The sequence below is a fragment of the Mugil cephalus genome, chromosome 11, assembly GCF_022458985.1.
Source record: "Mugil cephalus isolate CIBA_MC_2020 chromosome 11, CIBA_Mcephalus_1.1, whole genome shotgun sequence".
NCBI classification, from domain to species: Eukaryota; Metazoa; Chordata; class Actinopteri; order Mugiliformes; family Mugilidae; genus Mugil; species Mugil cephalus.
In genome coordinates, this window is record NC_061780.1 from 8,985,520 (window position 1) to 8,997,720 (window position 12,201).

Below are 12,201 nucleotides of genomic sequence, written 5' to 3' on the forward strand. Positions count from 1 at the left end.
TAGCTATTTTTTTAATAGCAGGTCAAACGTGGAGGTTTAGCTGGTTATAAGAGATTGGGTTTTGTTTATTAATTCAGGCTAAATTCCATTGTACCATCTCAACTGAAAATAAACTTATTCATTTACAAACAAATTCATTTTTGTTGGCATTTCATCCTTTATTTTTTTTTAACAGTCACGAGTTGTAAATCCCTGATGACAATTCAATCAACAAAGTTCCATTACCTGCGCTTACTGGATCACCTGTATCAATCCATTATCACAAAACACGTTCATATTTTAATTTCAATACGATCCGCAAAATGTAACCAGCAAATAAGAAATAAAAATGGGGGCAGCATTATCCAGTTTTTTCCCTGGATTGCCAATTAATAAAGTCCCGTGAAAGTAGATCTCCCGCTAACGACTTTAAAGGTGGTTTACGCCTCTGGAAAGGCTTGCGTTTACTTTCTCTTCAAGCACTGACAAAACAACGTTTTGAAGTGTCAAACATTTATTCTTTGATTCAGTCGGACCTCATATTACACACTCACCTTCATATGACAACGTGTGTAACACGCAGTAATATCCAAGAAATTCGTGACTTTGTGATGTGGCTCACAATCCAAACCGAAATCAAGCTCGCCACTTGGCGAGCTAAGAAATTGTCATGTCGCCTGCTGCGAAACAAAGTCAAGATTTTTAAGAATACTGCCAGAACTTGGTTTGTTCTACTGAATCTGCAAGGAATTAACGGATATTATATTCCTTTTGGTCAGTTGTCTGTTCTTTTGCGTGCGTTTGAAAATTGTGATTTATGCTCAATTAGCTGAAGTTGCGAACTAATTACTGTAACGTGGCCGTTATTATTACTATTTGCAACAATCCTATGTTTTATGCTTTTCAAAATCTACATTGTTGTTATTGTTTAGAGTTGCGTACTTACCAGCGTAAATACATTGATAGACAATTAATATCAATGCAAAGGTCGTTATTAATTTTTCAAATTAACTTTGCAATTAGATTGCATGCACGTGTTCTCAAAAGGACAAGAGGATTGAGAATCGAGTGTGACCCTTTAAATGGAATTAATTCTGTCAATAATCTGTGTTTTTTTTTATCAGCTAATCAGAAGATGCTTGATTATTAGTATGGTGCTGTCCGTTTAATGTGTGTGATTCAACTTATCACATTTCATACCTTGTCAAAATCTTACAAATCCAAAAAATAAGTGCTTATTAATTGTATTGAATTAACTGAGTGACTTTATTGTTCAGACCCTGTTTTTTTTTCAGTCAAACTATATGTACAATGATTTATTAACTATAAACAAAACATTTGTTATTTAATGAATAAACTATAAAAATTGGGTTTTGTTTAATAATTCTTAGAAGTTACTTAGATAGATCCAACAAACTAAAACTGAAAACAAAACAGATTTTAAACAGGATTACATTAGTGTATTGTAGGAGAAATTGGCATTTTTTGATAGCTAGGCATGTAAGTACCTTTTACATTTTGCCTATTTACATTAAGTTCCCTACTCTTGAAAATTTATAACATTACACATTTCAACCAAAGATCAATTACTGCTCCAAGTATACTCTAATTACAAGTTGATTTGACTTATAAAAAAAAACAAAAATGCCTAAGCGATTCAATTTGTCGCAACTGAAAGGTTATAAAAGAGACCCAACGCCATAGAAAATTCTTTGTATGGTGACTTGCATAACTTGTTCAAAAACATGTGATTTTGCAATTCAAGATACCTCAGTTTTGCCAGACATTTGAGAATGCTTGACAAACTATCTTAAGCGTGAGCAGTTACCTTTTGTTGACGCATGCCAGTAATTAATCCTGTAACAATTCAAACATGGGGTGGGGTAGCTCTTAGTCTCTAGTTTCATCCCATACCTTCGTTCTTTGGAATTGCAAGCTGACAGCACCACTGCACTTAAAGAATTCGGAAAGTAGGCATACCTGTAGTTATATCTTTCCAGATATAGTCTTTTCTGTCTTGATCGTGCTCAAGCCTCCACTTAAAGGATCCTTGAGATAAGTCATCAAAGGGGGGATGCTTTGAGAATGACGGGTGTCCTGCAACGCAACCTTCTGTTCTTTTTAAGGTTTCATTGATAAATCGACAAACTACAAACATGAGTGACTTCAAGAGTGAATAAGAAACATCATGTTGATGTATGGTATCATTGCAATTGCTTAAAACAGTGTTTTTTCGTGTACACTGAAACAAAGTGTGCATCTAACTAGCTGCTTTCAACATGTTTGCCAGTCTGAGTTCAATACCGTTTTACTGCTAGCTAATGCTTCACCGTTTTCTTTAATTCGATCCTGATAGTCAAACAACAATGTTTTTTACTGCTTACACTGGAGAGAGAAAACGATGTTTTCTTAAACATGATATTAAGTGATTTAGAATATTGTACCTTTACAAAGTGTTTAAACTGCACAAGAAAAGACGATTATCAGTGACAAAGCTTAATTAGTTCTATTTCATTCTGAATGCAATTCAAAGTGGATACACTTATCTTCATACAGCATGTGGCTTTACTTTCAAAACCTATCACACACTTGCTGATGATTCAATTTCATGTGTGATAACACGATCAATAAACATGATTTTTTATAATGCTTCTGTTAAGATTCAACTGATAGTTGGAAGATTATGCTGAATACTGCGAAAAGTAAACTAAGAAATGCCTTGGATATACATAAGTGTTTTGACCAATTAAGCATTCAAGAAGCAGCATCCTAAATGCAAATTGTCAGTGATCGTCCAGGTTTGGCGTGCTTTGCTTTGTGTATTGAGACGGGGAAAGGTGAGATTACTATAAGAGGATTTGTTAAAGAATATGGCAGTCACATCTCTTAATGTTGTTTGTTGTACGTTTACTACTTCTAAAATCTTGCACCATGTGGAATATTCAGAGCGTAACTGGTAATATTAATAAGTTCTTTGGTCATTGAAAGTGTACATACGTAAACTCCCATTGTTTTTTCAGGTGCAGAACTTTGAACAGTAACCAATTAGTAAAAGAACTTTACGATTTGCATACTTAATTGTATGCCTTGACATGTTTAGCTAGAAATCATGAAACAATGAACATGAATCATGCTTTGCCACATAAGTCATATTGCATATTCTTTACATTTCAATCACACAATTCCTGGAGAAATTCATATGAAATACTAAGTATTTGACAAACACAATGATCTAACCATGAAATTGTTATTGCTCTGAATAGTGGACACATGATCATCGTCTATCTACTGAATTTGTAATGCTACCATGATGCAGGTCAATATAATTTCACTATATAGTTAACTAATCACATCATAGTAAATTGACTCAGTTCTAAAAAAATATTACACAAACTTTTAGACTTGCCTCCACTTACCGAGTGCTCGCGAAATATCAATTTACCTTATGTTATGTATCAAAATGCAAAGAGATTAGACTGGAGTCCTTAGATTGAAAGTGTTTCAAGGAATCCGAAAACCACGATTTTAACATCAGATGATATTAAACGCTACACTCTCTGCGTTTCTCAAAAATGATACACTCACCCCATATTATACAATGTTCGTCTGCATTTATAGCCTCTGTTTTTTTTAATTTTTCCAATGTTTTAGAGTCCAGAAAAATGCTTAGATAATTTCCTAGGGGAGTGGTGCACGAATTCCTGCCTAAGAGAGACAGCACATACACAATAAACACAAACTTGTCCAAATTACCTGTTGAATAAAATCTATGTTTCATAATTTATCATTTAAATTACATCATTAGTTGTCTTTATTAATTGACTCCTTGAATTAAAGTTCCAACTAGTTGACTTATAAGGTACTTTTCATGACCATGTCCTTTTTCTGTATTCATGTCCATAACTTTATTCTCTTAACAAATTGCAAAAGATTGAATGAACATCAAGCCAAAGCAAAGCTATCATTATTGTGTTCTGTAATAAGGATAACTAAGGTAAACACACTTGGGTTTTCGTTGTAATAAGTGCTAGACTAGGACTGAGCATCCATTGACCCTCCAAACGAAATCATTGACAGACGCGATGACTCGAAGAGAAGCCAAGATCCACAGTTTTCTAAACATTGGATTTATCTCATATGAGTGTCCATGGTCATGGAAAAGCAAAATTGACGTGTTAGCACCAGTTTTTTTTTTCCTCACTTCTAGCAATCTCTGTTAAGACTCATTGTACCGCTTTTTGTGTAGCGATTGGCTTAACCCAACACTCATTTTCGAACACTTTTCTCGTTCTACCAGCTCTCTTGAGTTTCATGGTTACTGGTTCAGTTTTGCCTCTTCACTTATTCATCTGGGCTACGATTGATGAACATTGGTAATGACATTTATCATCAATTAGCAAACCGTTCAATGACAGTGATGTCTGCGATCATACCTTAGCTTGTCTCCTAAGTTGATTTACTGCTCCTTCAATCTTACAAGTTCTTGCTTGGTAACTTGATCACATGATACAAACAAACACATATTACTTTCTAATGCACTTCTTAAGACCCTATTCATGCCGTGACTTTCCAACTTTTATTTTATGGAAAAATCAAAGAGCACAGCTAAAAGGCTGTATGAAAAGTAAATAAGAGATGTTTCAATCCGACAGCAGAAGTCTAGAAGAGTAATTACAGACAAAATGTAATTACAGTTAGTCAGTTTGGTAACTTGTCATGGTCATATTGAAACAACATTAGTTTTGTCAAACAACAACTCCGCCTCATGGATCTTTTCCTGAGCATTTCTAAAGTAATTAACCCGTGAAGGAGTCCTCGTGTTCTTAGCTCCCATGACTGATGTACTGAGTAATTGGTCTTGAACAAAGCGTGGGTAAATGCATGACTCTGTAAAAGAACTGGGCGATGCAGCTTGCAACATCACGCACTGTCCTTGTAACCAGCTTGACATGCGCGTATAACCTATCATTCTCAGTTTAGACAATGTCATATAAACTTAGGGGGTTGTGTACAAGCATGCATTTAGAAGTCTGAGCTAGAACATGCAAGGTGGAGAATCTTACGTGATGCCTGCAAGTGCTGTTATGTGGAAAAAGAAATGAGCTGCAAATGCTGACACAGCATGCAAAGTTATCATTACAGACTAGTTTCGGAAGGCAGATGACACTTTGAATCATGTAGTTGTATATTCAAATTCTCAGAAATCCCCCTACTCCTTATTTCATAGTCAACCTTTAAATTTGTTACGTGATGAAGTTCACGGACCTCTTCAGTTGCCCATCACTTAAAGAAGAATGCTTTTGAGATAGCTACTGTCAATTGTTGTGTACGTATGCTTGAGAAAGATTAATGGCTGGTCTACAGCTCAAACATGCTAGCATTCACTTCAAAACATGTTAACTTAAAGTAAGAGTTCATCGAAGGATTTGCGTTGAGAATTGACAAATTTAAAGCGAGTAAACATGCAGGTGGATCTTAAACTGGTAGCTGGATAGAGAAAAATTGTGATTGTTTACTTGAGTAAAATTGTCACTTCACAATGCACATAGTTGTGTTAACAAATGAACTTTTATACAGCTGGTGTGACTAGAACACAATAACTGTCTGAATCATGACTGTATAAGCATGGATTTTTAGACATTTTTTCGCAGAATCTAGGAAAATTACATACAGAGCATCTACTGATATGATCTTTGTTTTTTGTAAACTTAGGCTCAGAGTAATGTGTCACTGACACTGTATTTCATGACAATTAAGGTCCTCAACAGATCTGGATATGTTCATTAACAAACTAATGTCGTTTTCAAACTTTGACATACAGGCTAAGCACAATGACTCAGTCCAATGTTTATCTTAATGTGAATGATATTATAGATTATATGCCAAGTATTAGTATCACTTATACAAATTAGACTTTCAAATTACAATCTGCTGGAGAATGTTGAAACGAGCAAAACATCAAGTGCAGAAAGGCGAGTGATGCTGACCATAATGAGAAAATATCTGTTTCTACTGAACTATAAGTAGAAAGAACTTTTATTTCACCTATGGCCGTAACCATTAGGTTTAGTTAACATGCAACATGAAACGTTGCAATATGAGAAATCATTAAAAGACACCAACAATGATCATTATAAACTTACATTTGCTGAGTTAAATGGTCCTGTACCATCAAAGACAAAACACTTTTAATAGTTTATGTTAATCATTTAATGACTTGTGCAATTAAAGTACCTAAGAGCAGTTGATCAGGTATTTATTCGGCATGAAATGATTTTCTAAATCAGTAATTACAGTTATCAAAGACTTTCACAAATACACCACTATGACAAATGTTCTGATTTACAGCCTAGTGTTGTGAACGTGCCATATGTATTATTAATGTTTTGACTTGGAGTAGTTATAATCTCTTCGGTGTTTCTATTACATAACTTTACAATACTTCTTCAACATTAGTTGACATTAACCCACCCTAAAGTCATTGTTAGCAAACCATGTGAAGTTAATGTGCTACTGAATGTAAATAATAATATTTTTTTTGTTTTTTTTTTTAATTGATCCAGTGAGTAAAAGTAAAAAAAAAAGTATAGCAAAACTTTCTCCTAGTCAGTGTGTTTTTTAAAGGTAGGTGTCAAAATACAGCAGATAGAAAAGCTGGGATCCGGCCTAACATGTGTACAAGTAATTACATGATTTGACTGTTTTATGTTTTTTTATATTCTTTATTGACTGAAATGTATTTATTAACCTGTAAGTCATTGTCAGAAACTTTTATCTATTATGGCTATTTCTTACTAGATTTATACATTTTTAGTTTCTTTTACTTCAGGAAAGGTTCCAATCCAGAATTAGGAGTAAACTTGCCTTCTATAAGTGCTAGACAAACAGAAACAGTACATTATTAAGAAAAATAGTCAATTTCAAAAACATCATTATGAATTTTGTCATTTACCTTCAGATTGTTGAAATCTGTCGTTGAGTGGAGCGGGAGAACATAATCACTTGCTTATATGGTCATTGCATATGCTAAATCACTTTAAATGTGTGATGTTGCCTATATATTTAAAAACAAGGTGCTACAGGATACACCATAAAAGTTTCATTACACTGCATAGTGGGAACTATTGCCAGCTTCTACAGAGGTTAGAGCCAAGTTGGTATGTGTAGGCGAACTTTTTCAACAAGACCAAGTGATATAAGTGCATGAAGGCTCAAAAATGGCTGTACTTCTAAATGCTGACGAGTTGCCTGGATAACCTAAATTTCAGTGAATCGTGAGGCATTGTGATCGATTCCCTAAGGTCAGAAGCAGTAATTAGGGCGCAAACACTCAGAAGGTAAGACTGACAAAAGCACTCATTAGGGAAACTGTTTCATGCGTGGCTCATGACAATTACTCAACTCCAACACCCTGGTCTCCTTATCAAAGTGATCGTTTTCCCAGTATTAGAGATAATATATGAACTATTTTGTTGAATCTTCAATCAACAACATCTGGGAAGGTTTCATTGAAACTTTTTATTGTCTTGCTTAATAAACAATGTGCAGCTGCGGCTTGTTCATGTAGTTTTGTATTTTGTTGCTACTTGTTTCTGATTGTGTTTTGTCTGTTCATGTCATATGGTATATTTCCAAACCGGTGACAGCAGGATACAGGTATAGAGACTAGTATGTCAGTGACTCTTCTTTACTATTAAGAAAGTAAAGAGCAATGGTTCATTTTTTTGACAGCATCATTGACTGATCCAAAACCGTGGTAAGGGAGCAGGTGTTACTGTGTGATGGTTCAACTAAATAAGAGACAGTAGTCAGAATATTATTGACAGAATGTCCTTGGAGTCAACATGGTGTGATTGTTAATATTCACTACCTGTATGGTTTTATAGAACAGTTGCCAACATAGTGACTGTAGAGGGGTACCTCTCTAACAATGTCCTTTTCTTGTTTTCCTGCCCTCTACTCTTATTTTTTAACTTTATTGGAAAAAGTGAAATGAACACAGCACAAGGCACAGCTACTTATGCAGCTTGCTACAAAGGAGGAAATGGTGAAACCTGGGGTGGTGTTTCTTTTTTCCCACCTGAGGTGCAGTCATATGATCCCTCCAGAGTGGAGAGTCATTTTTGACACTGACTGTCGAGAACAGACAAAGAAGACCAGATCACATATAACTTCAAAGTTTGTATTTATTCTCATTGAGTATTCCATGGTCCATACTTTGAAAAGAAAAACATTTGCACGTTGTTTGTAAGCATCACAGTTTTCCATAATTTTCCACACTTCTAGTCATCTTCTGTTTAGGACTCATTTTCGTCACCCTTGCCTGTCTTCTTGTGGTAGGCGCATTTGGCCATGAAACCCACACACATGCAAAACTCCTGAAGTTGAGCTCTCCATCACGGTTCCTATCCAGCCTCCCCATGATCTTCTCATGTTAGCTGAGTTCATTTTAGCCTGGTGGACACAATATTGCAGTTAGGCTTAACGAAATATGAAACAACTGGAAATGAATGAAGCAGGACAATAAGCACACGCGTTTCAATGGACATGCATGCATGTAACTGCTCTCTCTTACTTTGATCTCTGGGTTTGAAATTTCTGTCTCCATCAACTTCTTCAGTTCTTCCTTGCTTAACTTGCCATCACCATCTGCATACTCAACGAACATATCCACCATGTTCTTAATGACATCTTCCATACGACCCATAGTGGCAGCTGGAGACAAACATTGATACGGATTTTGAGTAATACAAAGAGGAGCACATGCTTAAAAGTCTTTAGATTATACAGAATAAACACAAAGTTAAAATAAGAGATGTTTGCAAATGCTACACAGACAGAAGTCTAGAAGGAGCTAAATTACAGACAAATGTTGTTAATTACAGTTTATGTACCAGCCTTTTGTAAACTTGTCATGGTCAGTATCTGAAAATTTTCCAACTATTATCTTTAGCAAAGCAAAACTCCCGCCCTGCATGGCTCTATTTCCATCAGTACTTACCTTAGAGTTAATGTCTACCCGGTGAAGAGAGATCACGTCTGTGTCAGTGGCTTGGTCCCAGATGAGACTGATGTCAAACTGAGGAGAATGGGTCTTTTTATAAGAGAACAGCGTGGGTCAATATGCATGTTCACTCCAAGTACAAAGAACTTGTGCTGATTCATGCTCTGGCAACATCACCCACTCCCTTTAAACCAGCTTGACCAGTCCTTTCAAGCCATACATTGGTTGGCGGTAGACAATGTTAATGTATTGATGAACGTATATGTGGGTGTGTGTACACTGACATGTTATTTTAAGAAGGTCGAGTAGACAATGCAAGGGGGAGATAGGTCTTTTTACTGATAAGCTGCAAGGTGCAGTCTATTGTGGAAAAATATGAAATGAGCTGGCGTAAAAATGTTGAGTGGAGGTCAGTAAAGGGTGTATCCATTCCCAGCTTAGTTTCGGGGCAGAGTGGAAACATTTGAAATACATATTTAGTTGTATATTTGACTGTAAACTGTCTCCTGGAAACACAAATTATTAGATGTATGAGATGCATAGTCCAACCGATCATCAGAAAACCTTTGTTAACGTGATGAAGTTTCATTGGACCTCTTCACATTATGCACATCACTTAAGATGTATGTTATGGTATGATAGCTACTGTATTGTTGTGTACTGTATTCTTTGGAGAAAGATAAAATGAGCTGGCTTACAGCACAATGATAGGGTAGGCATTCACCTTCCTAAAAAGACTTAACTGAAAAAAGCTCATCTTGAAGAATTAGCAGATCTGATGATTCAAATTTGAAAGCAGAGTCAAAAATCACACCAAGGTTTCTTAAACTGGTCGACAGTAGGAGACTAAAAAATTCTTGTTTAGCCTGAGAATATTTGTCTCCATTCACAATAGACACATACTTGTGATTATGCAAATGCAACATTTATACAGCCTGGTGTAGCCGAACACAATAACTGTCAGAATATGAGACTGGCAATACACCATTGGGATTTTATTGAGGCCAATGTTTCAGCAAATACAGAGAAAAATACAATACAGAGAAAAATACAACTGCACACAACTGGAGAGTCACTTTGTTTTTTGTAAACAAATTTAGCTCCATGGAGCTCACATGATGTCGCTGTTACTTATTTACCACATAAAGAACACATTTAGGTCACATCAGCGAGAAGATACGTGATGATCTCCTTAGCAGAACATGTCGTTTTCAAACTTTTGAATGGATCACTGGCAATAACGAGCCCAACTGACTCAGTCCAAATGTTTATTGGTTAACGTGTGGATATGATTATATAGATATATATGACAAATTTCAGATATATATATATGACAAATTTCAGAACTTTTCCTAAATTACTAATCTCTTTGAGGAGGAGGATTGTTGCTGAATTTTACGAGCAAAAATAAGTAGCAGAAAGTCAGGCACAGCTGACCATAAATGAAGAAAATATCCATGTTTCTGACTGAAGAAGAAGTAAAAAGGACTTGTCTTATTTCACCCTATGTCTTCGTTTACATCCATTAGGTTGTTAAACATGTGCAACATTAACAGGTGGAAAGAGGGAGAAAAAAACCCAGCCCTCAAAGGCATTGTCAATGCAAACTTCACTATGCTTGCTGAGATTAAAAGTGTGACCTGAGTGACCACTCACAAAAGCAGAAATATCTGTTTACATATTTTCATTCTCTTACATTCATTTAATGTTCCTCTGTGGCATCAAAGTGCCTAAGAGTCAGGTTAGTTCAGGTATTCTCGGCAGGTAGAAGTCTTGCTCCTAAAGTCAGTAATTACAGGTTTACTGCACAAGGTAGGTTGTCAAAATACACACAAATATGACAAATGTTCTGGATCTACGGCCCTACCCGTGGTGTGAACAGTGCCACTATGTATTATTAAAATTTTAGACTGTGAGTAGTGTTTCTCCTTCCGCTGGTTTCTTTACATAGAACTTGTAATACCTTGTCTAAATATATACATAACCCACGGTGAAAAGTTCATAGTTTGATAAAATGTTTCATGTGCTATGAAATCGCTAAAATACATACATCTACTTATTTATTTTGATTTTTTTTTTTACAATGTATGCACAGATGGGAGGAAAGTAAAAAAAAAAAAAAAAGAGAGAAAACTTTCTTCCTCTTGCTGCAGTGGTGCAGTTTCCTTCTACATATGAGTAGTGGTCGTGTCACAGTACAGCAGATAGAAAAGCTCACCTGACACTATACAATGTGTCATAATACAATGATTGTGTTTTTGTTTCTTAAATATTACGTTAGTATTCGACTGAAATGTATTTTCTCTCTTTATCGTTGTCCCGAACTATTTTATCTATTTATTTCATACTTTCCTTTACTCAGACTTTATCACATGTTTACACGTTTCTATTATTGCTGGAAATGAGCTTCCACTCTTCCATGTGGTAATTAGTGTCACAACTTGCTCTTCCTATATCAGTGCTGAGATAAACCAGAAAAACAGATACATTATTAAGAAAAAATAAATGTTTCATATTTTCTAAAAACATGACATTAAGTAGAATTTTACCTGAGCATTTTACCTTCACAGAAATTGTTTAAAAATCTGCAGAAGTTGGAAGAATGGAAGGCGGAGAACATCAGCGCAGCATTGGCCTGAATGTGATTGGTGCATTGCAATATGCTAAATGCAACTTAAAGTGGCTGTGATGTTGCCTATAGTATTTATAAAACATAGGTCGCCTCCCACAAGGATAACACCATAATGAAGTTTGCAGATGACACTGCAGTGATGGGACACATCAATGGTGGGGCGAGGCTTCCTACAGGACGGAGGAGGCCATTCTGGTCACATGGTGTGAGGACAGCAACCTTACTTACAACACAGACCAAGGAGATCATAGTGGACATGAGGCTCAACAGCGACTGTACTTCCTGAAGAGGCTGACGAAGTTTGCCGTGTCGCATAAGATCCTCAGCAACTTCTCTAGTTGCATCGTTGAGAGCATAGTGACTAGCTGCATCACCGTGTGGTGCAGCAGCACGAATATCATGGGCCGCAAACACCTGCAGAGAGATGTGAAGACCGCTGACAATATCACCAGCACTCCATGTGCAGGGAAACTTGTTTCAGTGCTGTGCACATGACATTAAACTCCAACTCTCCAACACCACCTGGGTCTCCTGTATAAATGTACATATTGTGATCCCAGTCACTTTATATTTGAGTATTATTATT

At 36.0% G+C, this 12,201-nt stretch overlaps 1 long non-coding RNA gene across 1 annotated transcript; it reads right to left on the minus strand.

Moving 5' to 3' along the window:
- Positions 1-8,147: 8,147 nt before the first annotated feature.
- Positions 8,148-9,149, minus strand: LOC125016624. Its single transcript, XR_007113715.1, has 3 exons — positions 8,981-9,149; positions 8,555-8,694; positions 8,148-8,433 (listed from the first exon to the last, which is right to left on the minus strand). It is a non-coding gene; the product is annotated as an uncharacterized LOC125016624 (long non-coding RNA).
- Positions 9,150-12,201: the final 3,052 nt, after the last annotated feature.